General features: G+C 36.3%; 1 pseudogene; it reads right to left on the bottom strand.

Moving 5' to 3' along the window:
• Positions 1-7,261: 7,261 nt before the first annotated feature.
• LOC113691438 (uncharacterized) lies at positions 7,262-10,300 on the bottom strand (annotated as a pseudogene).

Genomic DNA, 10,300 nt, shown 5'->3' with positions numbered 1-10,300 from the left:
AAGGGATAGCGATAAACCAAAAAGGTGACAAGTGTCACTTTGTAATTCAATCTTGAACTTTGACCACTATTCACTAACTTTACTAAATAACCAAATTGACCCAAAAATCATCTTCATTTCAAGCTTCTTGGCCGAGCTCTTCAAGAGAGGAAAAGAAAGAAAACCTCAACCTTCATCTTCCACTTCTTGCACAAATCTTGTAATCCAACCATCCAAACTTGCAATTTCTCCATAAAAACCCTTAGCTACGTAGGATTGAGGAAGTTGGTGGAGTTGTTTTGGGAGAAAGAGACCTAAGCACCTACCTTTGGTGAGGTATCAAGGTATGGTGTGTAAAGATTCATTGTTTGTTTCCAATAATGGTGAATTCATGACTTGTGGTGGCTAGTTATGTGATTTTTTGGAAGATTTCATGACTTTTGGTAGAGATTAATGAATTTTTATTTTTATTCATGATTTTTCTGATTTTATATGATTGGAGTTGGTTGGCCATGGATGATGGCTTAGCATGGTCTAGAATGAAGCTTTGGTGTGTTAATTGTCGTGATTTGCGAAAAATTTCCGTTTTGTACAAAAAATTTCAGATTTAGGGTTTTGAATTGGGACTTTTCTAGGGTTATTGTAGCATTATTGAATTGGCTTTGTTTCATGGGTATTGTAACCCTAATAAGGTGTTTCGAATGGCATAGAACTTGTACTTGTAGTTGTGGTTGTGTCGGTTGAAAATGAATGATGAATTGTAGGTTGGAAATCTGAAATTTTAAGGGAAAATGCTGTCCAAATGTTAGGTTCATATGATTTCTTGGAATTGGGGTTGTTCGGATGCTAGTTAGTGACCTTAGGGTTGTCTAAATCTGTAGCATCAAGTATACTTTATATTACTTTCATGTTATTACGGCTTTACATTAGTAATGTGTGGTTTGGATTTGTGACTCGTAATTGAGTCTCATTGTGTTTTATTGAATGTTTTAGGGCGTGCCGGAGACGCAAGGCGTTCGTTGGACAGAAATTTGTGATAACTCTCTTGTGAGTGTACTACTCACATAATTGTTACTTTATGGCTTCATTATACATGAAATCTATGATTTGAATGCTTATGTGTTTTGTTGAGTCAATGGTATACTTTATCACTCTTACACTTAATGGCTTATGTGACTGTTACTGTATCAATTGAATGTCTTTGAATATATTTGAATTGGTGTCGTTTGGACGTGTATCCAACAACTCTTACTGTTTACTCTAAGCTCAACCTCATTGGCGGTCGATTGACTCGAGTCAGCAAGGGCATGGTCGAGGAGATTGATAAGCCGTGGGGACTGTTTCTATGGAATCATTGGGTATGAGACTCTTGATTCCGGTATACTCGAGTATGACCACAGTGAACTGATTGGAGTTCGGGTCCGGTAGGGGTATGTGAGGTGGATAGAAATTGGAAAAAGTGGGGTCTACGGTATTGGTTCTTCTTTAATCGTTGACGGAGAGTCAACGGGGTAAGATTAAGTATGGCCAGTGTGGAAAAGGGCTCTTGAGCCGTCCGTATCCTTTTATTGTTATTAAAATGTGATGTTAGTTCGGCTTACTTGTTGAATGTATTTGGTTTGAGCAACTTTGTGCCTATGTGAACTTTACTGATCTGCATGAGGGTACCTCACTGGGCGATAGCTCACTACGTTGCCTTTGTTTTCCTTACAGGGATATGAATACCTTTTGGAAACTGTGATTTTGAAACCGAGTTGAACTAGTTTAATATTCATTTGTATAGCTCCTCGATGGTGGAAACCTTAAATGTATTTTGACTCAATATTGCCACTTGGGGTTGTAAATTTGCAACTATATGAGTATAAACGTGCGTGGTAATATTCATGTGTTTATTTTGGGTTGTAAAGGTTCAACTTCGAGGTTTATATGATTTGTTGGTAATTGATTGGGTTTCGGACAGGTTCGGATTTCAAACGGCAAAAAAAAATTTTGGCGGGAAAGGTAAGAGGTGAATCCGGCCGAGAATCCGGCCAGAACTTGGCCGGATTGCCTTGGAAAATTTTGAATCCGGGCAGTTGGCTACTGCCTCCAATCCGGCCAAGAATCCGGCCGGAAATCCAGCCAGATTCCAACCAAATTATGACGTGGCCGGCACTGTTCATGTGCGGCTCCGATTTTCCATTCTCCGTTTAGTGATTTTTGCTTCGTTGGAGTGCGTTAATACCTTCCGGAACGTTTTAGACTGTACATAACCGGGCTAGTAGTCCTGACGAGAGTTGGACACGCAGTCCGCTAACCCCTTTGGTATGCCTTAGGGGAAGGTAGGGCTGTCACAACGCTCGTATTCCCTCTATTAAAGAGAAAATTGAGTCACGATCATTAGTCCCCCGTACCCGATATGATGCATTCTTTTAAGTCATGTATATTTGTCTATTATTATTTTCTTTTCTTTTCTTTTCTTTTCTTTTCTTAGAGTCTCATATTTTCACATTATTCGTGACCTCTCCGAAGAGTCACTATTGGGTATCATAATTAATGTGATTTGCACCAATTGAGTTTTGAAGAGAAATTTCGGCCCCCTGATACCCTCCTAGGTTTAGGGTTTGCATGCATATAGTACATCCAAATGTGATAAATCTTTAGATTAAAATAAGAAAATCTTTGACTAAATCACGCAACTAGCCTTGGTTAGATTGAAAGGGTGCCTTGAATCTTTATCCTTGTCTTCCCTTTTTTCAAATGTGACTCTCGAACATTTTCTCTGATTTTTGTAGATTTAGGAGTTGTTTAAAAGGGGTTTTTCATAATTTTTTCTAAAAATTTATTTTTAGGTGACTTGGTACACCTTAACTCTATACCAAGTGGCAACTCCGATTTTTTATTCAAAAATCCTTTTTAAACTATAATCTGGGCCCAAATCGTCGCATCTTTCAAACCCCATTTAGGCCTATTTTCTTTTTTAAATCAAACATCATATTCAAAAAAAATTGAATTAAAATTTACTTTTTAAACCATTTATTTTTCATTATTAAAAAAAATGGGGCGCGACAATAATAATGTATATACTGTTAGTGTATATAAGATTAACCCATATATTTATCTAACTTCACTTAACAAAATTAATCCCTAAAGAAAGAGGATATATTTGGAATAGGGCTGCAAACAAACCGAGCCACTTGCGAGTCAAGTTCGACTCGAGCTCGAACTCGAGCTCAAAATATTAAGCTCGTTGCAAGCTCGAGTATATATATTTTTTTTTATTTTTTTATTTTAAGTATATGTATATTTTATATTTTTTTATTTTAAGTATATATATTTTTTATTTTAATAGTAAAATTACATATATATTATATTTTATTATTTATTTAAAAAAATATTATTTTTATTTATTTTTTAAAAAATAAAATAATTATTTTTTGCTCGAGCTTTAAATTATTAGCTCGTCGAGCTCGAACTCGAGTTCGAGTTTAATAAAATTAAGTTAAAACTCAACTCGATAAGGTCAAAACTTGACTCAACTCGACTCATTTGCAGCCCTAATTTGGAGACACGACTTTTATAGACTAAGTATGCATTTGATAAAATTGAAGTTTGAAAACAGAAATTTGAAATCCGAAATTTGACTCTATTAAATTGTTGAATTGTTAAATACTGAATTTGATACATTTTTCCACTTATAAAAAAACTGATGCATTTGATTGTATGTCACATTAAGTGATAAGTGAATAGCTTATTATTCATTTTTTAGAGTAAGTTTTGTTTAGAAAATTCAGCATCACTTAATTAATTTGGATATTTTATTTTTTGTTATCAAATGTCTCTAAATATGTTAATATCTAAACCATTAAATTTAAGTGTTGGGAGGAAGGAAAGATTGGGTGGTTCAGGTGGAGGCAGTGCAAGTAAGAAATCACAGGTTCAAACCTTTCCACTTACATTTAATAAAAAATATTTATGTTATGAATTGGATTATCAAACCAGACATAAATCTTTAAGTTCTTTTTAGTCTAATAATACCTCAAAATTTTCGGAATATCATTACTGAACATGTAAAAAGATGTCCAGTTGAACAACTTACCTAGCCAAATAATTAGACTAAGTGATTGAAAAAAACTTGAAGGAGGAACTTGGGGATGGGAGAAAATTGAAGCAAGACAGAGGGATGTGACGAAGAATTAAGAGTAACGATGACGAGGAAAAGTAAGGGAGAGAAATTAGCTGGGAAAAGAAAGAAGTTGCCGACATTATTGTTACACTTCAACTGAATTGATATGACGATGATTATCAAACCGTAGAAGTAGAAGTAGGTATGTAAGAGTGTCTCTAATAATCTAGAGAACTAAAAGCAACAAAAGTTATATGTATCCTATGTAATATATATATAAATGAGTTGTAGTTTATCTATTGAGTGATTTTCATCTGATATTTTAAGGGGCAATTTAGGGATTGTATAAGTATCATACAAGTAATCCACTTTAGAGTACACACAAGCCATGCTCATTGGAGTACGAGTTTACTAAAGTGCTCTTTTGTGAGATGATGATTACACTCGCAAATGGAACTTATGTGTTATTAGTGACAGTTTCACCCTTTTAACTACCCGTTTAGTACAATGGTAAGACAGAAAGATAGTGGAATGAATTGGGGTAAAGCCACCCAATTGAATTAAATGTATTTAAGACAATATTAATGGGCCTAAGTAGAAGAACCATTTGAAAACTATTTGTGAATTGTAACTGTAGGAAGCTTTTTGCTCTTCATCGTTAAAGATCAAGAAACATTAATTGATTTCTTCCAAAGCACACTCATTTGAACCAGTAATTGCATATTGAAGAGCTCATTAAAGTGTAGGAGACTAAGAATCATTTGAGCGCAACGTCATTAAAGACCCCTTATCTTCTCCACCATTTGTAGATTAGTTTCTGAACTAAGTGGCAATAATGGTAGTCATTAATATATAAAATTGCGGGTTCAGATGTTTCTATTTCACACCATTAAAGTCAAATTTGCAGAGACATGCTCATTTTCACTCGTGTTTCTCACTTTGTGAATTGTATAGCTTTGTTTGCACAATAAAATTCATGTATTAGCTTTTGTCATCGCTATTATAGGTGGGTGAAGTGTGGGTAGATTTTCTTGTTCGATTACATTTTGTTCCTCATGGTACAAGGTAATTGTGTATTTCCACTTGATGCATGTCACATGTTGTTTAAATGTGATTACAATTTTATTGCATTGATTACAACTATGTAACGTCTTTAACAAGTGTGTGCATGATTGATCCAATTTTAAAATTATATTACAGGTGATGCAATTTTTTATTTCAATAGTTAAGTGCATGAGTTGTGTACGTGTGGAATGAAATTCCTATTTGAATAGACAAGTCTCTGTATTCATATGCTATGTTATTTTCTTATTGAATTTAGTTGAACTCATGAAAAGAAGTCTTCAGAAGTAACAACCAAAGCAAGCTCCACTCCAGAAGCTCCGACCACAATTACTAAAACTCAAAACTCTGCAGAAGGCGCTTAGCCACCAACCAAGAAATCGTACCTAGAGAAGTAGAAATCTAATTGTGTCCTTTCTTATTCTTATATCACCTACTCTTCAATAGAAAGGATTGCGAGACTGCCACCTCAGCTATTTACTTACTTACATTTCAGGACTACTACTTTATTTATCCATCTATGTGAATAATATGAGGTTGAATAGTAGAACCATGCATCATCAATCCTCAATCTGAACTACAACTATATCTATTATCTCTTTACTATGGTTGCGTAAACTTTTATAATTCTCTCAACTGATTATCTACTATAATAGTATGTAATGTTTTATTTACACATGGGTATGGTATTTTTGGCTATCATTAATAGTATGCCTTGCCTAAGGTAAAAACAAATTGTCCAACATTACCAAATTATTTAACAACACCACAAGTATAAATTCCCATGCTTGCATGGGCCTTCTCTCTAGTGTTTGTGATATAAATAATAGAAGTATTACATATTGCATTGTATCAAACGGCATAAAATGTAATATAATTTATCACATGAAAACTAAGAATTAAGGATAAATTTCAAATAAACTCAAAAAAAAAGTAGAGAGAAGACTTCGTGACGATGTAGTCTAAATCTTTTAATTAATTATTCATCCAAGTTTAGTAATCCTTTCTACTACTAGAGCAAATTACATTTAACCCCCATATGGTTTAGTATTTTTGTATATAACATTCCTATAGTTTAAAAAGCTATACATAATCCCCTATGATTTGGATTAAAGTGTCAAAGTGATAAAAATGATCATTCATAATGGAACCTTTAAATATGTCAAAATCACCCTTATTTAAAAATTAAAATGGATGAAATGACCAAAATATATAAACATAATATACATGGCGCATTAATCCCGTATGGTTTTATATTTTACCATATAACCCCTTATGGTTTAATTCTTTACTATATAACTCTCTGATTATTTTCAAAATATACACATAACCCCCATGTGGTTAATAAATAATTTTCAACTTTACATAGAGGTATTTTTGACATTTTAGGTGACTCCGTTATGGATTACAAATTTCATTATTTTGACACTTTAATCCAAACTATGAAGGAGTTATGTATAGTCTTTAAAATTATAGGGGAATTATGTACAAAAATACTAAACTACAAGGGGATAAAGTGTAGTTTGCCCGAAAAATAATTAAAAAAAAAAAAAAAAGAAGAGTCACTCAGTTCACCCAATTGTGAAAACGCATCAAATAATCCTTTTTACCAACCATTCAATAAACAACTTAAGCCCACTAGCCCAACGCAAAAATCCAATCCACTCCAACCCAACGGCCACCTCCCCTGCCTCCTATACATATCTACTCGGTCTTTTCCTCGGATTCTATCGGTACTCGATGTGCTCCAGAATTTCTTGTAAGACTACAACATTTTCTTAAGCTATTATACACATTAGGTTAAAAATCCAGGAAGCAATAAGGAATCACCAGCATTTTCCTCAAAAACAAAAAAACGGAAGCAACCAGGAAACTCTTTTTTTTTTGGGCATCCTAGGAGGAAGTAAAAATTGCAGCAATGGACTTGTAGGGTCATAAGCACCAAAATAGTACCCCGCTGAATGTAGGTTCCACATTTCGAAACTTGGTGTTTGTGTTTTTTTTTCTGCGGTTGAGTTTAGTGAATTAAAACTAATAGGTGATATAATAAATTCATATTGAAAATCATTCTATGTTTATGTGACAAACTAGAGATTGATAAATAAAGACAAGTAGTAATTAAATTCTCCTTTGGTGTAAATATTATAGGTAAGTAGAAACATCGATAGAAAAATTGGATGATGGCAGAGATATCCACATGGAATTCATTCATGAAAGTCATTCATGGTGCTTAAACTACTGTGTAGGTTTGGTCAGGCAGTGAAAGCAATGGTGGACTAACAAGCTGATTCACAGCAATGGTGTGCAAAGGCCTAGTTGATTCTCGCCTGCCCACTTCAAATCGGTTCACCACTTGCTGCATTGTTGGTCGACATTTCGGGTTTGCGTTGATGCAATCCAGGGCTAACGCAGTCGCAAGAACCACATTACGAACGACCAAAGGGTTAGTCGGAGGGGGCAGACGGGCATCTAGAAGATCCTTCAGCATTATTGGTTCATTGGGTTGTGATGATATGCAAGAAAGGAAATCTTGTGGATGCTTTCCAAACAATGTTTCCAGCACCACAACACCAAAGCTATACACATCAGACTTTTCAGTGACCACCATGGTATAGGCTAGCTCTGCATGGATAAGTAATTAGATAAAATAAAATTAATCTCAACTGGACAACTATAGACTTGCTATTCAACAAAACAATCGTTTCAGTTGGAAGAATTTTTTCTTTTCTGTCCTTGAAAGTTAAGCCTAATATGTGCATCAAGAAAATATGAAAAACAAGGTGAAAAGGTAACCTACCTGGTGCCATGTAGCCAAAGGTGCCTGCAATGACACTTTGATTTGATGAATCAAGTTCCAAAATTTGTGAATTCAAAAGAATGTTGTTGCTTGACACATCCCTGTGAATGATTGGCGGATCACAATCGTAATGCAAGTAGGACAATGCACTGGCAATGCCCTTGATCAAATTCACTCTTTTAATCCAATCCAGCTCCACAGCTTCGGTTTCATCTCTCAAGATACAAAACAAGCTTCCTCTGTCCATATACTCATAAATCAGAAACATGCATCGCTTGTGCAGGCAGAATCCGAAGAGCTTTACAATGTTCCTGTGCCTGATTTTAGATAGCATGTCGGCTTCATTCCTAAAGCTCTTGTCAAAATTTGGATTCTCGCCTTCCAAACGGTGAAGCTTTTTCAAAGCCACTACTTTCCCACTTGGCAACCGTGCTCTGTATACAGAGCCATACCCTCCTGTCCCGATGCAATAACAGACATCAAAATCGTTGGTTGCTTTAATTATGTCTTCGTAAGCCATATGTCCATCATAGTTCCATATTCTGAAAATGTCTCCATGTTTATTGTCCATGAGCTCGACTTTAACTTTCTTGAAGCACCGGATATAAATTACTAATCCGCCAGTTATTGCGAACACCAACAACGTTACGCCAAGACCTATGATGTAGTATAGGGTGCGATGTCTATGATTTCCCACAATAACAGGAGTGTGATTTCCCATAACAGGAGGAGATACTCCACAAAGAGTGGAATCGTGACGCAAGTGTGGATTGCCGACAAATCTTTCTGAACCAAACTGAATGACAAGCTTGCACGGAAGTTCACCTTCCAAAGCATTATAGGACAGGTCGACGTCCCCCAGTTGCAGAAGAGACGAGGGGACAGTGCCAGAGAGAATATTGTGGGAAAGATCCAAAGTCGAAAGGTACCACTTGGATTTAATATTATCCCCAAATTGGGTAGGAATTTGGCCTGTAAGTTGGTTTGAGGAAAGATCTAGAATTTGTAGAAAAGGCAGATTGCCAAGGGTCGGAGGGATTTGACCAGTCAGCCGGTTGGACCCAAGATGGAGATATTCCAAATATTTCAAATTTCCTATTTCAGAGGGAATGGAACCATAAATTTGATTCTCAGCACCTGAAAGAGATACTAGTTTGGTTAGGTCGCAAAGAGCTGAAGGAAGGGCACCCGAAAGATTAAGGCCACTGAAGTCTAATTCACCTAAACTTTTCAAATTTCCTATTTCTTCTGAGAGAAATCCTCTCATTGCGGGATTCGAGTGAATGTCTAGTCGGAAAAGATTTGTTAAATTAAAAAGAGCTGAAGGAATTGTCCCGCTGAAGTGGTTAGTGCTAAGGTCAAGGGAGCGTAGATTGGACAGTTGGCCAAGACTTGGAGGGATGCTGCCAGAAAATGCACCGTAACTCAAGTCTAATTCAACTAAACTCTTCAAATAGGAATCCTCTCATTGCCGGATTCGAGTGAATGTCTAGTCGGAAAAGATTTGTCAAATTAAAAAGAGCTGAAGGAATTGTCCCGCTGAAGTGGTTAGTGCTGAGGTCAAGGGAGTGTAGATTGGACAGCTGGCCAAGACTTGGAGGGATGCTGCCAGAAAATGCACCGTGACTCAAGTCTAATTCAACTAAACTCTTCAAATTTCCTATTTCTTCTGAAAGAAATCCTCTCATTGCGGGATTCCAGTGAATGTCTAGTTGGGAAAGATTTGTCAAATTAAAAAGAGTTGAAGGAATTGTCTCACTGAAGTGGTTATTGCTGAGGTCAAGGGAATCTAAATTAGACAATTGGCCAAGAGTGGAAGGGATGGGACCAAAAAGCGAATTGTAGCTCAAGTCTAGAGTAACCAAGTTTGTCAAGTTTCCAATCCCCGGAGGATTTAAGCTGTCAATCGAATTCCAAGAAACATCGAGTTGTGCTAGTTGCGTAAGGTTTACTAGAGAAGACGGGAGCTCACCATAAAGATAGTTGAAAGACAAATTGAGATAGGTGAGTTTGGAGAGTGCACCTATTTGATGTGGGATGGCTCCGTAAAGTTCATTCCCGCTGAGGTCTAGTCTAATCAGGTTCGGAAAAGAAGGGAAGCTGAAATTTGCCAACTCATCGTGAATCCGGTAGTTCGGAAGTAGTATTTCGGTAACACTACCAGCATCGTTGCAAATGATACCATACCAATGGCAGTGGGCAGAGATGTTTGTTGCAGTAGTACTGCTGTCTCCCCACCAGCCACTCTTGTGCAGTGCCGCAGCCTCTAATAAATTCACAGCAGACTCCTTTGCTGCTCCTGCTATTGCTACTGCCAGTATCATGAGAACAACAACTCCGCTGCATCCAACATCCAT

The sequence above is a fragment of the Coffea arabica genome, chromosome 6c (assembly GCF_036785885.1).
Source record: "Coffea arabica cultivar ET-39 chromosome 6c, Coffea Arabica ET-39 HiFi, whole genome shotgun sequence".
Taxonomy (NCBI): Eukaryota; Viridiplantae; Streptophyta; class Magnoliopsida; order Gentianales; family Rubiaceae; genus Coffea; species Coffea arabica.
This window is presented reverse-complemented; position numbering and strand designations above follow the sequence as displayed.